Source organism: Amphiprion ocellaris, chromosome 14 (assembly GCF_022539595.1).
Source record: "Amphiprion ocellaris isolate individual 3 ecotype Okinawa chromosome 14, ASM2253959v1, whole genome shotgun sequence".
Classification (NCBI taxonomy): Eukaryota; Metazoa; Chordata; class Actinopteri; family Pomacentridae; genus Amphiprion; species Amphiprion ocellaris.
The window spans coordinates 6,687,640-6,710,677 of NC_072779.1; positions in this window are offsets into that span (position 1 = coordinate 6,687,640).

Below are 23,038 nucleotides of genomic sequence, written 5' to 3' on the forward strand. Positions count from 1 at the left end.
CCACTGCATTACAACAGCTTCAAGCAGTTCTTCAGCCTAACACACTCTTTCTAACTTGGGTTGTGTTCCAACACCCCAGGAGCCTGACAACATGTCTCTGTCACCAAAAGCAACCTCATCCCTCTCGCTGTCCTTTAGCTTCTCCTTCCCGTGGTTAGTGCACTGCCTGAGGGATATATAGAGAGGGAAAAATACAATTTAAAAAAAAACAAAAATCCCCTGCCTTCATTGTGATTGGTAGCTCAACAGCATAGAGATATAGATATACTGTGTATATTTTAAGCTTCACCTGTCGTTTTTCTGTAGACTGGGCTGACTTTTACTCAATCGTTCACAGCAAACACCGCAAAACATTGCACTGTTATATATTTATCAAGGTGTGTATACTTCAAGGAATTTACCGTTTAAATGTTGTTTGTCAAAGCATTCGGTCACCTACACACTTTGCTGATCAATAGAGAAGTGACAAAACCGTAGTGAGTAGATGAATACAATTGTTGTTCTTTCATGAGATGAACAGCTGAGATGGAATCTTGAGATGAACAGATATCTCCAGATTTTTTTAGCCACAATAAAAAAACAATAAATCTATCTTTATTGTTCTCTATATTATTACTCCTACCTATTTATTACCATATATACTTTATTTACACGTTTTTATGTCAACAATTCATGCTACGTTATGCAAAGAAGATGCTAGTAAGCTTAACTCTTTTGATGCTTTTGATCTCCAGTTGCCAATTTTTTTAACAGATTTTTTGCTGCACATTCCAAGTGAAAATAAAATATTTGGGAATTCGTTCCCCTCTTTTAAATGTTGACCTTAGATTTCACTCTGAATCTTGAAGTCCCAACTGTGATTTACGTATTGTATCTTTCCAGCCATTCCTCCTTCCTCTTCGCTGCACAGTTTATCATCATTAAAATGAAAAGCTTGGAGAGCCCACGATGTTCGACTGTACGTAAACTGGGCTATGTATAAGTGCTGCATATTACACAGTAAACCTGTATTCATAGGACTGTCAGCGACAATGTGCCCTAGAAATGCAAAGGGGAAAGCAGCTCAGAAATGCATTTGATGCGCTACATGCCCCATGATCATCCCATCAACTTTGCTCAATGTTGCGAGAGAGGAGAGAGAGAAATATTATAAAGTGATTTCATTGACATGCAATATGGGATTTATGGAAAAAGCGAAGGTTCACTCATCTTCATTAGATCTGGCAGGAGATGGCAAAGTAACACAGACCTCTATTTATAACTATCACAGAGAGGGGACAGGAACAAAATCCTTCTGTGACAATCGGGCCTTAACATTTGTCACGCCTCTTAGCTGTTTGTTGCCCACTAGAAGTGACACGGGGAGTAAAAACATATTTTCAAGGTTTTGTAACAGCCTATGTTATGGGACTGAGGAGGAAAATGACACAACCATCCGAGCCACTGCCAGCCATTTTCTGTTGATGAGATGTTTCATGCTTCTTTAAGCACAGATTGCAAAATAACAGTCACGTTGTGTCCTCCAGTGCTGAGGGAAATGATTGTGGCCTTGCGGGCAAAGCTGTCTCAGAGTATGGAATGAATGTTCCAGTGAAGCATACCACATTAAGATGCTATGGACCAGGGCGTGCACTTATTCTACTGTTGATAATGCCCTTTGGTGGAGCACAAAGAACTTACTATAGTGACAGCACCATGACGAGCAGTTAAAACGCTCAGGGTTTGATAAATTTTCCTCCAACAATACGGACGCACTTAACCCTTTTCTTTGGCCTTTAGCTCAGTTTAATTCAATTATGTGCACACAAGTTGCTGGTATGATCTTTGGCCATTTTGAATCTGTCATAGTCAGCTATAAAGTGACGGAGATGTTGCATGTGGGGTTCTTGTGTTGTTTTCCAGGAGGCTGGTCCAGGTGATTTGTTTTCTGATCATCTCAAGATGATGGATACGAACACATCAGGGGTTCAAATGAGACCTTTTTCAAATCCAAGGGTGGGATAGATTCTCATGTATTATTAATAGTTATATAACTATCTGAGCTTTGCAAAAGCAGACAACAGAATTCAAGTGCCCAAAAAAGGCATGTGCAGCTCCTTAAAAACACCATGTGTCGAAGGAACAAAATTCATTCGACTAATTTGCAACACAGAATTTATTTTCAAGTCAACATAATAACGACTGGCCAACGGCACATTTCATTTGAAGCCACAGTCTTCCCCGAACCTTAACCACAGTTAATTTAACAACAGATTGAGTCACATTAAAGAGCAACTGACTCATGCAGTTTATGTAGCCAATTTCATCTAGACTCTTCTGTTTTTCTTTTTTGCAATGAAACTGCATGGACATTTCAGTTTTCTGACAAAAGAATTAGCCTTTTCAATTATCAGTAGTAAAAACCCCTCTTGCCCCTGGAGAAAAACACTGGTGTGATCTTCCCTTTAAGATTATTTTAGCAGATGTTCAACCAAAATTAATTTTGTTCGTCAGTTGCCATAAAAGGAGCAAAAATCCAGTACGCTGGCGTCAATTCTACCATCTCACATTTTTCATACTGTATGTGCTTGTTTGTGAAAGATAAAAATAACATATCAAGCTGTTTCTTTGTTGTGATTTTATTGGGGAACAAACATTTTTTGTGATGACTAAGAAGTAGCTGATGCTGGTACATTGTTTACAGCCCCCTCAGCACTGTAAGTATTTTTTGATCTTTTGTGTGTTTTGGGTTTTTTTTTGTTTTCTCTTGTTCTCTAATGTTTTGGGAGACGTTTCGTGCTATTTAAAGCATTTTTGCTTATAAATCATTCTTTGCAAACGCAAGGACCAAATAGAAAGAGAATATGTGATGATAAGCTTAGATTTTTTTTTGTATAATGTGCTGTAGATTTCTAATTTAGAGGCACATTGGGTGTTTGTATAGTGCAGTATCCTCATTGTTGCTCTGGTTTGTTTGCTTGCTGACTTCGACATGCTCCAGTCTGTGGCACACAAGGAAATGTATATGTGTGTCTGACAACAGCAGGGAGAAAGTTGATTCACTATTGTTCATGTCGATACCCTCCCCTGGGTATTAGCTATAAGAGTCAGACAATAAGAGGGTGGGATGAATGAGGAGGGGGCTGGACAAAGGAGTGGAAAGGGGACAGGATGGAGAGAGCTGAGGGAGGACAAGAAGAAACAGACAGAGAGAAAGAGAGGCAGAGAATGGGGGGATGGACAAAGCTGTCTGTGTTGGAGCACTCAGGTCTCAATGCTATTTGATGAAGATGAAGTGAAGTGTTAAAAATCAATAATCTGCTCGATATGTCCTCAGAAAGGTTTGACCACAAGGTCCCCAACCGAGGGATTCATTTGAGATGTGGGTTGAATATATTGGGAGACTTTCCAAAGCTTCACTCAATTTCTGCGTTGCTCTGGCAGTGACCAAGTGAAATGAGTGATAAACTTGAACAAGGTGCTATCAAATCTGGTTGAAAAGTGTAACAGCGCAGAGTGAAAAAAGTTTTATGGCATGAATGAAACAAAAATAAAAACAATTACAAAAACTACAGCTACCTGCCTTAATGCACTGGATATGGTAATGCATCTGTTCAAGAGCTTGAACCCAAAATTGGCACACATTTTCTTAAATCATGATATATTTGTTTGATCAGCATCATCTGTTTTTTAGATCCCAATAAAGAAAAAGGAAAGACCATGAAAGCCATTACTGTTTACTATACTCTAAATAAATGGCATTTGTTATTACTAGAGCAGTCGATTAAATTTTTTTTTGTTCGTTACACAAAAGGACAGAGCCATTTCTCACAAACATTGCCTTTGATATTGCACTGACATTGCAGTTGTCCCCTTGACAAGAAGAATATACCACTGGGAAATGCATCATCCACAGGGGGGTTCTGTATCTCAATGGATTGGTGGTACAGCCTAATAAGAGAGCCACTGGACCATGGCCATGCAAACTGAGTATTGATCTGAATAGAGGAGGCTGAATATGAGATCATAGTTGCTCAGTCTAAAGGCTGTAAAACATGGCATCATCAAGCTGGAATCTTGTGGGAGATAGAATAGATGGTGTGTATGCATGCACGTGTCAGTGTGTATGTGAAGATAGAATGTATGCATGACATAATTTCAGTGAATAGGAAGAGAGAAAGTCTGTAGAAAACACATCAGAAAAAATACAGAAGTCCCAAGACACTTGATGAGGCCTCGTGGGATTCAGTTGCATGGAAAATTAGACCAAATACTGTACTAGTGTATGTGAAGTATGAAATTTTTAATTGGTTACAGTTAGTTTTCATCATTTTTTCCACTGCACACTGCAGGCATCTCATCTAATTAACACAGTTGTGTACCAATTTCAGAAAGCTGGTTCATTCTGTTGTAGTCAGTACATAACTGACCTCATAAATTCCTTCTGAAATGAAGGAATTATTAAAAGGAGCAAAAAATAATACAAAGCATTTACATATCTTACACTAAGATCAGATTTCACACAATATTTTTCACACATGATGTCCTATTAGAAGTCTTGCTATGGCTTAGCCCAGAGAAACAACATGATTTACTTAATTTAAAAAAAAAAAAAAAAATATATATATATATATATATATATATATATATATATATATATATATATATATATATATATATATATATATATATATCGCCACACACCTATCACCACTGTATTGATTTTTTCTAAAGAGGGTCAGCATTTGGGTCACAAGGGCTTCCTGTTGTCTTTGTAGTGTCTGTACAATTGTAGCACCAGAGTATGCGAACCTTTGTTAGCCTTTTTTGGAATGAAATACATCTTGCTTTAAATGCACTAATGTCTACTGGAAACATACCATCTACTGATAAAGGTTCATCTATGATATACAGTTTCTCTGGACAGATGGCGAACAGAAACCTGCCATATGGCCAAACAACAAAAGTCCACTGCTGAGGTTTAAGATACAGTGTGACTCTTAAAAAGTGACCATCCATCCTGGAGGTGTGTATGATTAAATTACATGCTCATCACGGATTGAAAAACCCACAAATTGTAATAATCTTTTCAGAACAGACAGTTATTATGCATAGTATATCAGGGATATCACCCCTATAGACTAGAGAGGATCTGATCACCAGAGGCTTTAGAAGAACAGATGGATATTATAAAGGCAAGATTCAAGGATTGCACATATGTTGGACTAAACAAAGCACTGAATAAAGCTTAGGGAGATTCAAAACTGGAACCTGGTTTACATTTGATATAAATAAATATATACACAACATAAATTTAAAGTAGTAGGACCCAGTGAAGCATTTATTTACTACAGATGTGGGTTATGTCTTATAAATATACTGTACATATACCAGTAACATGAAAAATGTTTTTCTTTTTAGTCAAACGATTAGAGAAATGATATGCTTTGAAGGAATCCCAAATGAAAAAACTGATCGATGAGATCAATGACACATCAGTAACACAGCTGTGGTCTCCCATGCAATTATGAATGGCATTATTGGCTATAACTAAGCAACAATGTCACAATGATCTTGAGAGGTTTTTATGATCAAAATGTCAACTCTTTTTATAAAAGAAAATCAATCAATCAATAAATCCAGAGGAGATAACAATGTGACAGAAGTCACTGTTTTTCACTAACTTGGTTGTCTGCACAAACAACACAAACAAAACCAGTCAAGCTGCATGCGTGTGCGTTACCTACTATTCAGCAGAAAACATATTGGACCCAAAAACTTGATAGATGACTGTTGCATGCAGGTGGTCGATAAAGTGTCAGACACCAACTTTCCCAATATTTGAGTCTATTTACTCAAAAATGTAATCTGCTTCAGAAAACAAAGGTGTTCAAGTATTGTAAGTATTCAGTGGTTTCCACTCATTTCCATATAGCATGGAGATGTATTTGTAGACCAGCTTGACTTCTTTCTCATTACAAGCTTTATCAGTGTCATACAGCGCAATGCAATCCTATACAAATCTGCTCTCTGCAACTCAAGTATGGAAATAATGTAAAACATCACTTCTTTGCCATTGTAAACACAGAACACAGCAGAAGTCTCCAAATTAGGAACACAATTTGCAGGGACGCGGCTCAAAATTGCAAATGATGCTTTAAAAATCACACTAAAGGAAAATTACGTTTTTTTGTATTTCTTATATCATTAATACTTCACACTGAAGTGAGGGTCAGGACAGGCCCTCTTAAGTGCTTTATTCTACCTGTGAAGTTAAAAAAGGTGACTTACACTCCAGAGTACCATATTCAAACAATGATGCATGAGTCTGGGAGAAGGGAGAGCCTTCAATTAATTTTCCATGCCAGGTAACATGAAGGTTCCATAGCCCTGGTACATTAAGCGGAACTAAATGAAATAATGCAGACATTATGGTTCATTGCAACAGCTAGGTTCCATATCACCTGCAATCTATTTTGGCTAATCAATCTGCCAGCACTTCAACAAGATTAATTATCCTGGTCTGGATCTCTCACTATCAAGTCTCAACGTCTTTCCTGCCTTATTCTACTTCACCACCTTACACTCAACCTGCTCATATATGTTCTTCAATAATGAGTACCTCGGCTAAAATCATGGACTCTGGAATTGTAGCTCATTTTTCAGCAGGTGTTTTTGGATTGCATGTCAGTCTAACAGATAACACAGACTAAGTAACTTTGCAGAATTTCCTGCAAACAATTACCAAGAAATCTTTCTGGGCAGCAGGCCAGAAGTAACTGGACATCTGACAATAGGTTGTTGTCAATGCCACATATCATTCCTAAACGTAAATGAAATGGTTGGGTATTTGCAGCCAGATTTGGCCTCAAATATCACTTTCTGTAAAACATTATAAACAATTTCCAATGAGCTGCATGCCATCTTAGAGTTAGTAATGATACAAGTCTAACAGATGCTAGAGAAACTTTATATAGAAATGGAGATATTGATTTTATCCTCTGATAAATGAGTAAGTGTATTCATGCTGTGTCTAATTAGATTCCCCCGTCTGCACGTTACACAGTTTCAACAATTTATCAGTCCTTCATTGACACATATGTGTTGCGGTCAATTATCTGGGTGTATTTTTGTGGTAAAACAGCATCAACTGTCAATCTGCACATATAGACAGTAGAAATTGGCTAAGCCAGAAAATCACATCATGAAAATATTGCCAGTCTTGCATAGGGATCATGATGGAACACCTTCAGCAGTCCATCGCTTATTCTCACGAATCACTCTAACAAGGTGAATGAATAAAAACTGTCTTTTTAAAAATTAATCGGAAGATTATCCAAATATTTTTCTCTGGTGATGGGACTGCAAATATCTCTTCATGTGAGGAATGCATGAGCATAATCACCTTCACTAAGTACATTTCCTTGATATTAATATGCCTTTCTAATCTAGATTTATTTTTCTTACTGCCAAGAGGAGAAGAGAAAGCAAGTAAAGCAGCTGAGTAATTACCAACTGAACCGAGTGCTTGCTTGCTGCTCTACTCTTTTATTTTAGTCCTTCACTTGTACATCTCAACTAAGTGTAAACTCTCCTGGGTGAACTAAATCAACTTCAGATTGTAGCAAAATCAGTCACAAAGAGTCTAAATTGTGACAGAGAAAATGGGATTTTAGTGTCATTTTCTTACAATATGACTGATAAGAAACTGAAAATCTTGCTTGGTGAGGTTTCAAACCTCTCAAGTCTCAAGTTAGTGTGACAGATTTCCTTTAAAATGTAGCGCAACTTCAGTTTAACTTTAAAAAACTGTGAACAAAACATTGTGAATCGGTGCACATTTCTGTCAGCATTCTAAAGATTATATTGTCAAAGCCACGCCAGTATTTCTTTCGTATCTCCAGGTGGAACATGGCATTTCTTTGCCATTTCCTTATCAGATGTGGCATTTATGTAAGATTGATGAGTTGTTGCCTCTTTGGCACACGCAGTCGCCCATGTTTTCTGCTGAAACTGTGGCTGCAAGTGGCAGCAAAACACAGATACATCGGCACTGCCTGAAGGAAAAGAAATGTTTGCTTATGACGTTTAAACTTTTCCTTCCCTGCGAGGACTGAGAACAAACAGTGCACCTATGACAGCACACATCATTCTGTCTCTAATAGCTTTTTTGTCTAATAGGTCCAATTAGCAACTCAAATACATTCAATATTAAAACTCCAATTACCATATAATAATAATAATAAATTTTATTTATAAAGCGCTTTTCCAAAAGCTCAAAGACGCTGTACATAAAATACAATAAGATAGAACAAAACAGATAATTAAAATCAGTAGATAGTAAACAAGTTCAAGATAAAATACAGAATCACTTAAGGAAAGCAGATCTAAAAAGGTGAGTCTTTAAAAGGGATTTAAATGTGGTGAGGTTGGTGCAGTCACGGAGGGCATGGGGGAGTGAGTTCCAGAGTGTGGGGGCGGCAATGGCGAAGGCTCTGTCCCCCCAATGTCGCCGGCTGGTCCTGTGCGGGATGGAAAGGAGGTTTGTGTGGGAGGAACGGAGATTCCTGGGGGGGGTGTAGGGGAGGAGCAAATCGGTAAGGTAAGAGGGGGCTAGATTATGGATGGACTTGAAGGTGAGGAGAAGCAGTTTGTACTGGATGCGGTGTGAAATGGGGAGCCAATGGAGGTTCCGCAGGACGGGTGTGATATGGTCGTGAGAACAGGTTCGGGTGAGGAGTCGGGCAGCAGAGTTTTGAATGAGTTGAAGTTTATTGAGAACTTTGGAGGTGGAGCCGAAGAGAACGCTATTGCAGTAGTCAAGGCGGGAAGTGACGAAGGCATGAATGAGGGTTTCAGCGGCTGAGAAGGAGAGGAAGGGGCGGAGACGGGCGACGTTGCGGAGATGGAAATAGGCAGTTTTGGTGATCTGATTAATGTGGGGTTCAAAAGTGAGGTTGCTGTCAAATATCACACCGAGGTTGCGGATGTGAGCAGAAGGAGATAGGGTGGTGTTATCAATGGTAATGGGGGGGTGGGGAAATGGTGTGAGTGATTTAGGTCCGATAAGGATGAGATCAGTCTTGTCACAGTTTAGCAGGAGAAAATTTTTCCTCATCCAGGATTTAATGTCGGCCAGGCAGCTGGAGAGAGAGGGGAGGGTGGTGGTGGCGGTGGTGTTGGTGGAGATGTAGAGTTGGATATCGTCGGCGTAGCAATGGAAGTGTAGGTTGTGGCGGCGGATGATGTTGCCGAGGGGGAGGAGGTACAGGATAAAGAGGAGGGGGCCAAGTACTGATCCTTGAGGGACACCATGGGACAGGGGGGCGGTGGGTGATGTGCAGTTGTTGACCTTGATGAATTGTTGTCGATTAGTGAGATATGATGTGAACCAGGTGAGGGCGGTGCCGGTGATGTTAATGGAGGATTGAAGGCGGGACAGGAGGATGGAGTGATTGATTGTGTCAAATGCTGCAGAGAGGTCGAGAAGAATGAGGATGGTGACTTGTCCAGAGTCTGAGGAGAGGAGGAGATCATTGGTGACCTTGAGGAGAGCAGTTTCAGTGCTGTGATGAGAGCGGAATCCGGATTGAAAGGTTTCATACAGGTTGTTGGAGGTGAGGTGAGTTTTCAACTGGGCAGCGACGACACGTTCTAATGTTTTGGATATGAAGGGGAGATTGGAGATGGGCCGGAAGTTGTGAGGGGAGGTTGGATCCAAACCAGGTTTTTTGAGGATGGGGGAGACAGAGGCGAGCTTGAGGGGTGAGGGGACACAGCCAGTACTGAGGGAAGTGTTGATGATGTTAGAGATGAGGGGGGCGATAACAGGGAGGCAGTTTTTGAGGAGGGCAGTGGGGATGGGGTCCAGGCAGGATGTGGAGTTTTTAGTTCCAGTGATGAATTTGGGCAGGTCCAGGGGGGAAACGGGCGAGAAGTGGGCCAGGGGGGGAAAGTTCAGAGGGTTTGGTGGAGGAGAGGGGGGATCAAGTGAAGTGGGAGAGGTGACAAGGCTGCTGTGGATGGAGATGATTTTGTTATGAAAAAAAGAGAGGAATAGGTTGCATTTGTCAGTGGTGAACGAGTTTGAGACTGTGTCCGGGGGGGCAAGGAGTTTATTGACAGTTGAGAAGAGGGATTTGGGGTTGTTGGAGCTGGTATTGATCAGGTCAGAGTAGAAAGTGGACCGTGCAGATTTCAGGGCGTCTTTGTATTGTTGGAGGAAGGCGGAGTAGGCTTGGCGGTGAACTGTCAGGTTTGTTTTCTTGACAAGACGTTCTAGCTGTCGTTTATGGGCTTTCATGAGGTGGAGTTCAGGGGTGTACCATGGAGCAGAGTGGGAGAAAGTAACTAATTTGGATTTGAGGGGAGCAAGCTGATCAAGACAGGAAGAGAGAGTATGATTGTAGTGGTTGATGAGGTCAGTGGGGTTATTGATTGACGGGGGAGGGGAGACGGACAATGCAGTGGTCAGTGAGGCGGAGAATACAGAGGGGGAGAGTGATCTGGTGTTTCTAAAAAAGATTGTCCGTTTTTCCTTGGGCAGGGGGGTGGGGAGGCTGATGTCCATAGTTATTGCTAGGTGGTCAGAGATGGAGAGATGACAGCTGGAGATATTTAGGACTGTAAGACCAGAGGAGCAGACCAGATCGAGGATGTGTCCATGGTTGTGGGTGGGGAAATTGACATGCTGGGTGAGGTTGAGTGATTGTAGGAGATCTAGGAAGTCAGAGGCAGATTTACTGTGAAGGTTGTCCATGTGAAAGTTGAAGTCACCAAGGATGAGGACTGACGGAGATGTAGCTAATAGCTGGGTGGCAAAGTGGGAAAAGTCAGGGAGAAATGAGGGGTTTGGTTTAGGTGGGCGGTAAATGATAGCAGTGACCATTGGGGTGGGACCGGGTGATTTAAAAACAAGGTGTTCAAAGGAGGGGGAGGCAGGGATGGAAAGTGGGATGGTTGTGAAGACCTGTTTGTGGATGACTGCGATGCCGCCTCCTCGACCTTCTGGGCGGGGTGAGTTGAGGTACGTGTATCCGGAGGGGGTGGCTTGGTTGAGTGGGTAGAAGTCCAGTGGTTTGTGCCATGTTTCAGTTAGACAGAGGAAGTCCAGTTTATTGTCCAGGATGAATAATTGTAGAATGGGGCCTTTGCTGGTGACGGAGCGGGTGTTGAAGAGGGCAAAGTTCAGGTGAAGTGTGGATGTGTGATTAGGGGCAGTGTGTGTGGAGGATTATTCCTTCACTGTTCTTGCAAAACTGGCCCTGTGGCATTCAAAGATTAAGCTCAAATTTTAAATCAAATAGGAAGATGAAACTGATTTTAATTCCCCTTGCTGGTATCATTATTGACTGGCAGCAAACCATCCAGATGTCTGCTCATGTTAAAATGTCACTCTTGCTGCTCGACATTCAAACTACGCTGTTCATCAACATGCTTTCGATGCAGTGCACGTATGTGTACGCCCCACCCATAAATATTCCTCATGAACCACAAAGTCAACACTGATGGAAGACAAAATGAGAAAGTGTCTCCGTTAGAACACAACCCGCTTTATTTATGTCCAATAAAGCCTGAATAAATCTCTCTCATTCCTTTCATCTATGTCAGCAGCAAATCACCCCACTGAGGTTGTTTGAGCTCCACAGTTATGACCCATTACATCTGATTGAAAGTAGGCAGTATTTCATTTCCCCTCCTAAGCCTCAGACTATCACCTGATGTCAACAATCACAGTATTTGACTGTGTGGCCTCCATCATTAAATTAATGCGACTGTGGTGACGAATGCCATTAATGACCAACCAAAGTTCAAGTCCTCGCTTCACTCTTGTGGGAAAATAGCAATAATTGAGCTAGAGTAAAGCTGGGAAGTTGCCGAGTACAGTTTACTCTCTATTACTGCAGGCGTACAACACAGTTTGACACTGTCGGTAACATACTGGCCTGTTTCATACTTGTAGGAGTTTACGGTAGCAAACGGGCAGAAGTACAGATGGACACAAAGCTTTCAAATGCTATTATTGCAGCAGACGGTGGAACAACAGAAAGGCCTATTAAAATCACTTCCAAGTTGTTATTCCTCTTCAGTTAACAGAGAAAATCATTTACAAAGCAACACGGCTCCCCTCTGCAGCAGAAAGCAACTAAATTTACAGGACGGCTAACAGACTTAAGAACAATACCACAGGCTAGAAGTCATTGGCAGTAGTTTAAGAGTAAAAGTTCCAGCAGTGAGGTTTAAGCCACTGACAATTACATTTTTATTCAAGAGTACTGTACATAAAATAGAATCTTTAATCCACGCCATCTTTCATAGGAGCAGAAAAGGCTGCAGAGAGTTTCCTTTTAAGTTTGTTCTCATCTTTTGTGTTTTTCATTCCTCTCTGCTGCTCTCATTGAGGATCTACAGTAGAACTCTGCTATTTCATAAGTGACTTGATGAGAGGGAAGGATCCGGTGTGAGTAATTATTAATAGCTTTTTCACCTCAAGCACCAGCTGTTTTGTGTGCCCTTATACATATCATTCTTTCATGTTTGTATTTTTTTTTAATCTTCTTTCTGCCAGAGAAACAGAAAGTACAGAGTAAAGACATGCTCATACATGTAAGACAAACATGTAACATCATCAAGGAGCACAGAGGGGGATGTTTAAAAAATGTATTGTACATTGAAAAACTGTGTTAAGAGGCTGTCACCTGTGTAAAACCTGTGTCAAAGGTTTGTTTTATCATGCTCGGCTGAATCACCATTTTACAAGCCACTAACTCCTTCCTAGCTTCCCCTCTCATCTCTCTGCGTGAGCTGGAGAGCACTTAAGCAGATGTTCACTGCCATCTTACTTTGCTTTCCCTGTCACACCTGCCCCAGTGCTTCTGCAGCTGTTTGCCTGGCCTTTCGAACTGTGCAATTTTGCCTCTGTTGTGACTTTTGCTTTTGATTAGGACACTCCTGTGCGCTCTTAAGGGAAATGTGTGCTGGCAGATCAGTGGTTGGATGTTTTGGACAGGATTTGTGTTGCTTCTTGATGTTGTCGTATGGTTTCAGAAAGGCAAAATAATATTTTCCCCAATTTAACTGTCACAAAAATGCCTCTTTAACTGATCAATATTCCCTGCACCAGTTGAAATGGTGTTAAATGGAAGAGTTGAATGTAACTATTTACCACACTACACACATTTGTGGGGGCCAAAGGCACAGCATCAAACCAAAGCTGTGTGTCAAGTCAATATTGTTGGGGAAAATCTCTCGGGAGATGTGCATTTCTTTGTTTTCTTTTGGACCAATTACAGTGACTGATGACAATCGAACCTGGGGCTAGGATTTTGACAGAGCTTAAGAAGCAATTAAGGGTGTGCCAAAGTGAGGGAGAAGCACACTGACTACCATCCCAACAGACAGTGTCAGGATTCAAAGGAGCCACCTGCTTAGTTCAACATGAAATTGACTTTCAGGGAGTCTAGGGGTTGAGTGGTGTTATTTAACTTTTTGTCAATACACATCTCAAAGGTGTAAACCTTTACTTCGACTTTTAAACAACTTGTGGCGGTGATGCTCTTCAGTTTAAAAAAAAAGAAAAAGAAAAAAGTGATGGTTTAGAGAAATTCAAGCGAGTGCACCTGTCATGGATCATGTAATTCAAAAGCATTCACTCATGTCACTTCCCTTTCAATGCGTTGCTGCATACAATTGCAGAGCTATTAATGGATTTATTCTTTTGCTGCCTATCTTGGCTGCTATTTAATGTAAAGTCAGCCAGATGAAGAGCTGAAGTAACGGTGGGTTGGTGGGTCAATCTGCAATGATCGTGAAAGATTTCAATACTGACAGTGCTAAAGGCAGTTTATGCAATGCAGAAATCTGGCATATAACAGGGCAAGTGTATAAATCCATTTCTAAAGGTTTCAGTGTTACTAGTAGCACAGAGGCTTCAAATGTCAAATGATAAAAGATCGGAACCACCAGGATTCATCCAAAACTGGCCCTCTTGACAAACTGAGTAAGCAAGCAAGAAGGCATGTGTAGCTAATGGATGGATGTTCTAGCAGTCTAGACTGTAAGGCACAAAAATCTGAATACTCGTTGAGTTGTACTCAAATATTATGTAGTCTATCTATTGTATGCTCTTATAATATGTGCAACAGTTCCACTACATGCTACTTCTTTCACTGCCCCAATCTTCCCACGGCCACCGCCTGCTGTAAATGCCATGTCATTTATAGGCCTGTGCCCTTTCCTCTTCCCTGAAATCCAAGACAACAAGTGTTGATATGCATTGCCCCTATGTGCCTCACGGACAAAACACCATGTACAATAGACCAGCGCTGTGATTTTCTAACGTGATAGGGGAAACAAATGTTCCAAGCCCTGTAGGCCTCTATGGCATTCTCTGCCTTACAAATGGATCCATACAGTTTATTTTATCGTGTCCCAAAGAGAACCCAGGATTTTGTATTCAGGCTTAGCAATTTCCCTTTACCTTCAAATAATTCTGACTCTCTCATTCATTTACATCGCTGTCTCTTTCTCATTTTCTCCCTTTGGCCTTCATTGTCTTCACCATCATTGCATATTTTATCTCTGGTACTAACTAATCCCCTCTTCTCCTCTCTCATTTGCCTTTTTCTTTCACTGGTTTGTTACTTTGTTTGCAAGCTGAACCCTTTGGCTTTTAGTGTCAGCGGGTTTATATGACATGTCCATGTGTTGTGCTCTCCCAAAGGGCCCTTTTTGCTACCAGTTACTGAATTAATAAGTCCCCACTGTGCAAACATTTTGTTTGTGAGCTTGCTGATTGGTCTACATGAGTGTTCAACATGCATAAGGGAAATGTTTGTGTATGTGTTTGTGTGTGTGGAATAAGATGGTGCGTGTGTGTGGGAAAAAAAGGGCATGGTTAAAGCTTGTGTGGTTGTTCACATTAGACTCTAGCAGAGGTAACCACCATAAAGGCCAGTTCATGCTTTCCGCATCCTTGTGCACAGACTGATGTGGACTTTGAAAGCAGACAGCAGATGCACATGCGGTTACATTCATAGTACAATAGGTCTGCTACAGATGGTTGCACTGCCACTCTACTGAACACATGTGGCTTCTGTGGATGTCTCTGAAAGGCCGTGACTCTGCACTTTTTACATGATACAGCAGCTGGTTCCAGAGTGGGCTGTAGTGCCGTGCAAATGCGATTGTTTCTGAGATGCACAATGGGTGAACACTGCACAGGAATTTCCCACAATGTTTGGTCACCATCACAACGGAAAACATTTACATATCAAAGCATAGCTAAAGTCCAGCAGTGACTACTTCAATTAGAACTTTTTTCTTTTTTTTTTCTTTCTTTCTTTCTCTTTTTTTTTCTTTGTTTTTTTTTCTTTTCTCTTGTTTCTTAGTGCATGTGTGTGACCATCACCGGCCCTCCCTGAAAGCTAAGCAGACCTTCTTTATTAGAATTCCCTATAATGAGCCAGGGAGGGCAGTGCTACACCTCAGTGATGTGTGGGGGAAACAAAGACTGGACAGGATGAACAGGGATAGAAATTAACAGGCGGTGCTATTGCAATTAAAGATAGTAAGGTGGTGTGTTATTCCCAACTACTAACTGTCAATCAATTAAAAAATAAAAAAAATTTTAAAAAAATTTTGAAAAAAGAAAAGAAATCCAAACCAGCACAAAAGAAAAAGAGATACAATAAATAAATAATTAAACAAACGGTACTGAGCACCATAATTGTGGATGTCTTGATAGTGTAGAATAGAATAGAACAGGCCAGAAGAGGATACTAGTGCAAGAGAGAATGAGTTTAGGGTAGAGACTCTGGAGAGATTCTCAGCACATTCTGGCGGGTCCCATCATTCACTGAAATGGGATTCGGCAGTAGCTGGCGAGACCTGATCAAACAAGCAAGTGTGAAGGACCCGGAAGCCCAGAACAGCAATCACGGCAAGGCAGGGCCAAGCCATAGGGCACCCCTCCCCCCAGGCAGTAGGAGCCACAGGGCGGCACCCCCAGAGAGCTTCCGGGGCCACCGTGAACGACGCGGACCCGGAGAACAAGAGGGAGCAGCTACCGACACCCCCAGCGCGCCCAGACCGACCCAGGCGGCCCGGGGCACGAGGACCCACCCGCCACCCAAACCCCAACCCCGCCCACCCCAGCCCCCACCAAACCCCCCACCCCACCACCCGACCCGCCCAACCCCCCCCCCCCCCCCCCCCCCCCAAGGGGGCCAACGGCCCCACACAGCCAGGAAGCCAGACACAGGGGCCGAGCGGCCCACCGAAGGGGCGGCAACCAGCCCATCACAAGGCAGGCCGCCACCGGGAGCCGGTCAGAGGAAATCGGAGCCGGGACCCGATGCGAGTCCAGAGGGTAAAAATGGACAGTGTGGTGGGGCCCGGCGATGCCGACAAGGAGGCACCCCGCATACCCCCCGCACCAGGCCCCAGGTGAGCGCAGTACACCCAGGGCCCCCACCCCCCGCAATGCGCCCTGACAACCCACCGGGACAGAGCCACCACATGCCACCAGCCCGCAGTACAGCCACAGCGCCCACCAAGACGGCCAATCCAGCCCCCGCAGCCCACCAAGAGCCATCGCACCAGCCTGGACCCGTCGGGCACGCAGGAGAACCCCCCCCGACCACCGCCCCCAGGTCCCGGGGACCCCCCGGCCACAGCAACACGGATGATGGTCCACCCCCGCCACCCCATAGCCATAAGGGGGCCGGGTCCCACCAGCGAGGCCATATTGGTGAAATCCCCCCCATTACTCCCTATTAATATGTCTCCCGATCCCAGACTGGAGACATTATCCCTGCACCGTGGTAGTGTAACCCTGAGTGTCATGTGGTGCATTAAAAGTGGGGAGGCTGGGCGAGGCGTCCAGGGGGCGGGCCAGAGGACCACAGAGGATGGCTACTCTGCAGCCTACCCTGGCCCAAGTTCCCCGAGCCGTCCCAGACCTACCCCCAAGGTGTGAGTGTGTGTGGTGCATTAAAAACAAATGAGAGCAGGGGAGGCAAGCAAGAGGGTGATGGGGAAGAGACAAGGCCGTAGAGCCCTGCCATCCGCCCCACCACAGAGCTCATCTTCCTGCCCCCACCTGCTCTCAGGGCCCTAACTGTTGTGTCCCTATATATGCCTAAGAGTAACTATATATAGTGATGTGTGAAGTATGTGAAGTGCACAGTAAGAGGCAGTCTGGTGTGGATCTGGCCCATGAGGAGAGAGCAGCGGGGGAGACAGGTAGTAAGACCACCGGTACTGATGCAGAGGGCCCCCAGAGCCCGGAGACAAGAGGCCGAGGTGGGCCCACACGAACCCGACCGGCCCGGCCAGCACCAAAACCCCCAGAAGTCGCAGCGCTGGAGCAGCGCCCCGGCAGACGCCGTAGCCCCACCACGGGCCAGCCGCATGCAGCACCCTGCCCCGGAGGGAGGACCAGGCCGCACCACCAGGGAGCGAGGGCCACGAGCCCCCACGCCCACCCCGGAGCCGGCACGTCCAGGATGCAGGGCACCCACCCCGCAGCACCACCGAGACCCCACCCACCCCACCACACCCAAGGACAGCACCGGGCCCGGACAGAAGCCCCCAGCCAGCAGAAACTAATCTCCAGTGGCGGCACACAGGCAAGTACCAAGGCCTGTGCCCAGATGAGCCAGAGCCACCCCCCCAGAGAGACCACCCGGCCCCCATGCCAGACCCCCAGGCAGCGGAGGGCCGCAGGCCCCCCCAGGGGAGGGAGAGGGACGAGGACGAGCGGCCGGGTAGGAGAGGAGGGAGAAGGAGGGAAGCAGAGCAGGAAGGGACAGGGGAGCGACGGGAGGGCCGACCCACCCCAAACCCCAGGGCCAGCCAGGGCGCCCCAGAAGAGACCAGCCGCCGCCACCCCCAAGACCCCAGGAGAGCGCACAGAACCAGCAGACCCAGGGCTCAAAGGGAGAGACACCGGGGACACCCACCCCCAGGCAGAGGGGCCCGAGCCACGCAGGCCCCGCAGAGCCAGAGAGCGACCCCAAGAGCAATAGGGAAAGGACACCACCAGTGTATGCACACAGCCTTGAAGTCCATGGTGCCATCCTACTTAAAAAGGTAGAGGGTTAATAAACTGAAATAAAGCAGACAGAAGTCAGACCATACACACAGACAGAATAATAATTACAATTTTATGAGGGAAGTGGCATACGCCCACACACAAGCGGAGGCTATAGATTAATATTTATTGATTTAATAAATGGAGACCATTTTTCTTTGAAGGAGTCCAATTGGTTTTTTCTGATAGCAGATATTCTCTCAAGTGAAATGTGTTCTGTGAGGAGGTTCAGCCAATGGATGATGTTGAGGGCTTTCTTATCTTTCCAGTTAACTAAAATAGTTTTTTTGGCAATGGCGATAGCTGCAAGTGTGGGTTGGATATGAATGTCTGGAAGGGCTGTTTGCGTTAGATCACCAATTAGGCAAACGTTCGGGGAATGTGGAATCCCGCAGTCCAAAATATTGGAGAGTTTCTGTGTGATCGTTACCCAGAATTGATAGACGGGTGTACAAAGCCACAGAGCGTGAAAGTAAGTGTCAGTCATGTTTTGGGTGCATTGCGTACATGTGTCTGAGCGTGAGAAGCCCATTTTATACAGTTTATATTGCGTTATATGCGTTCTGTGAAGCACCTTAAATTGGATCAATTGTAAGTTGGTGTTTTTAGTCATTTTAAATGTGTTTTCACAGATCTGGGTCCAAAAATCAGAGTCAAAAGATTTGGATACGTCTTTTTCCCATTTTTGAGTTGGTAGGTGTATAGAGTGTGTCTTTGAGAGTAAACTATAAATTTTTGAGAGATTCTTTTTATTTCTTGGAGACAGTTTCAGAACTTTTTTAACGATTAACTCTTAATGTGCTGATGATGCATTTGTTTTAGGGATCATTTGTTTTCCTAGGGCATGTGTAGTCAGCTCATATTCATCAAATTTTACACACCCATAGTAAGTTATTCATGCACTCTAGTGGGTTTAGGTGGACAACAAAATTATGGATCCCTGCAGTAATGTGGAAAACATGAATTGGCTTTTAAGAAACCACATAAGATATATTTAAAGAAAAAATTATTCCGAAAGCTATCAAAATGGATTAACAATGATTAACAAAGGGTTAGTTCTGGTCAAATAATCTTGTTCTTGTTGCTCAGATAAAAGATACACTGCGCATTTTGGACCTTTAACCAGACAAAACCAAGGAATTTAACATATTTGCAGCGGTGACAAATAAATTATCAGTATTTTTCACATTTCACTGACCTTCCCTGGTTAGTCACTCATTAAAAATATATTGACCGATGATCAATAATAAAAATCAATTGTTGTAACACTAATGCATGAAATTGCCAGTGCAGCAGAAGAAGCGCAAGGCAATGAACGCAAAGCTCCATTTGCAGCCCTCTCCATATCATTCTGCACTTTTGTGAATCTACACCCCATAATGACAAGGTCCACTGAGTCGTCCATGATGCTTCACTGTGACAGTGGTACTGAGGTAAATCATCTCATCAGTTTAAACACAGCACAAAAGTGAAAGGACAAGTGCAAGTAACAAATACAACAATTTGCTGAAGCCTCCAGAAACCACCCTGAAAATCCATCGAAACAAACAAGTGTGAGTTCAAAGACAACATGCTTTTAATCTTTCTGCAGACGACTGAAAGCTACTACAGTTTAGACAATTCTGGGGGGATAATGCTTCCTGGAAACAATTCTTTCTCAATTTGGCATTTGTCCATTTTCCACTCAAATGTGAGTGAAGGGAGTGTGTCAGAAAGTCTGAGGAAATCAAAGACGGAGAAACAGAGAAAATCTCAAATGAAGTACAGTAGATGAGAGGCTATTTCATCACTGAAGTGGAGATGTTAGATTAGATGAACTCTAATTATACCTCTAATTGAAGCTTTGTCCATTTGATTATTTCATTTACTTATTTCCCAAATGTGCTAATAAGGTTATGTTATTAATTGGAAATGCAATTTTCCCTAACAATTTGTATAGGCATTTCACAATTGTCTTTCGACCCAATGCTAAAATTAGGACATCAAGACGTACGAGATGGACTTCAGAGGGAATCACTTAAATCCAATCCGTGATACTAAATCCAAGTAATCTGATAAAAAAAAATGATAAAGTTCAGATTCTTAATAGTCCTCTGAAGTCCATTTCTGTCTTTTTGTGTGTCGTCACCCTCAAACCAGGCATCCTTGCTCAAAACGAGTGACATTCTGAAGCTAATTAAGGGCCCATTACTTATTTAAAGGTAACTTGTTTATGTGAGAGTAGAGGTATAAATTATCCAATAGACAATCTCTTTGGGGTATTTTGTTGAACAGAGCTTTATTAACAGCAACTGGTGAGGGCAATTTAATGGCATCCCAATTATTTCTAGAGTCCCAAGAAATAATTGGGATGAGTCCCTGCTGTTGCCAGTGCCAGTCTCAAGCAGCTAGCACCCATTCAGAGAGGCGAGGGAACTGTAGGACTTAATGACACTGTTAAAGAGATTCTCTGTGGACAGATGTGTCTTTTATTTGAACCAGGGGACAGTTTGATAGTAAAATGAGAACAACTCAGCCAATGGAAAAATACATGTCCTTTGTAGTTTGCATTGCAACTGAACATTGACCAGACAGACCATTTAGTCTAAAATTAATGCCACATTTCTTTGATGCTCTGAGACATTTGCAGCTTGTCGTTTAATAAAGGACGAATATTAAGTGGTTAAATTAATGTCCATTATGAACCAAGATAGCACTGTCACTTTTACACTTCTCAGCACCGCAGAGGTTTTTGTGTCACTGGAGCATCAAACTACAAAGCACTGTGTCAAGTAACTCAATGAATATTATCATTCTCAATTTTTCCTTGCCAATTTATATGAGGTGACCTTGTGGAAAACAGATCTAAGTGCTCTTTAAATGAGCACCACACTCAGAGAGTTGCTTGAGAAAAATACTTTCATAATACTTGTTATAGTAACAGCCTTGATTAAGACTGAATAAGTGCTGCAAAAGAAATACATTTTGGGAATTAATACTAAGCCAGTCTAATGTTAAAAAAATAATAACAAGGAAGAGATCATCTCCAATTTTGCTCACCAAGATGAATAATGTGTAATATTACTGAATGACTCTCCAATAGTTGAAAAAGCTACAGTAACAGCCTCAACAACAGACTCACTAATACATGCTTTTGACGTTGGTTTTCTGCTTGTTGTGTGATTGACGGCGTACAATAAAAAAATTTTGCATCTTCTCTTCAATATGAAACATTTCTGTGCTTGTACGTAAATTATAAAGTCTGGTCTCTTCATCTCCATCTCCTCTCCCCCACAGTCACCTGGCTTTGTGTTCTCTCTTACCACCACCTGTTCTGCCAAAACTCTCGCGTTCTATCCAATGTTTTCCATTTCATCTGGAGACTTGAGAGGTCCTCCAAACAGCTGGTGCTGCATCTGCCTCAGAGCAAAATAAACTGCACATATGCACAATGATGTAAACGCTCCTCTGCTGCAACAGCATTATTCAGTGTGATAAATAAAGATCTTAGCAACTGCGATATCATGCATTTCCCCTTTGAAGTTGAAATGCTTGATAAATGCAATGTAATGGAAACCGGTGTTTTCAGAAGACGGATCATTTGTTTTCAGTACCTCCCTTTCGCTATTCTGTATTTTACGTTAGGTTTCCGAGCTGTGTTTCTCAGTCTCCATCTTCAGGGCAGCCCATCAATTTTAAATTCAACGAGTTACTGTAGGTACGATAACCAAAACACATTAACCACCATGACAGCAGGAACACAAGGCACAAGAGGCAGATTAATCAACCATGTATGCAGCAATGCCAAGGTGGCAACAATCCAAAGCTGTATGAGAGGCACAGAACGAAGACTATTACCTTCAAATACAGACTCATCACAAAGCAAATCTGGTGGCTATCCCCAGTAACACCACTGACAAATAAAGAGACTACTGAGAACTCGCGCTTGTTAAACATATGCCACGCTTGGGCTTTGCACCAAAACCATATTTCTGCAGAAAGAGTAGCTACGAGCGTGAGGAAAAGGAAGATTTATAAAGACTTCAGTAGTCAGAGTCAGGTAGCTTCACTTTCTGCTTCACCCCCTTAACCCCAAGGAGTTTCTGTGTATTTCTATTCACTGTGGGCTCACTTTTCACTGCACTATTAAGTTCTGCATCTATGTGGAGATAACAAAATCATGACTATGCGTAAAAATAACTCAAACTCTGAAAAAATCTGGAAGCAAAATACAATGTAAATTTTTTGCAGAGGCCAGAGCTGTGATCAAATGCTGGGAGAAAAACGTTGCTTCTACATTCTATATATATATTTTACTAATTAGAATTTTAATTTGTAATTTGTCAATACTTGTCACCTATCAGCTCTGTGGAAACACAGCCTGCAGTTCAGTCAAGTTCAGCTCAAACGCTTTATTTTAGGTTTTCTGTTGCTTAAAAAACCCCAAAAAGAAACATGTAAAGTGATTCTGACAAAATATTACAATTTTAAGTATAATTTTTTTTTTCAGTGTTCAAGAAAGGCACATCACACAAGCAATTCAAAAGCTGTCATAAAGTCAAAAAAATCTAATAATTGTTTCTGTTGTTACAGTTTCTGGCTCTGATAAATGTAGGTGTAATTTTGGCTTATTTTTTCAGTAACACAGCCTTTGAAACTGCCAAACCCACCAGTGGGGAAGGGGACTAACTGGGCAACTTTCATTCAAAAGTGCTAAAAATGTGAGCATCTTTTTAGATTTTTTATACATAGCTTGCATTTCCAATGTGTTTTTGTTTGTTGTTGCTGTTGAAATTGAACACAGGCAGGGGGTATTTATTAGGTTTTGTCCCTGACATCATGTTCTGAAGTTACATTCCATCATGACTGCATAATATCCAGGGGCATTGTATACAACAGACACATTACATTACACTCATGCCAGAAAGCATCATTTTGTGTTCTCTCAAGCAGCTTTGCAACTCGGTTGGTATATTTGCTTTTTGA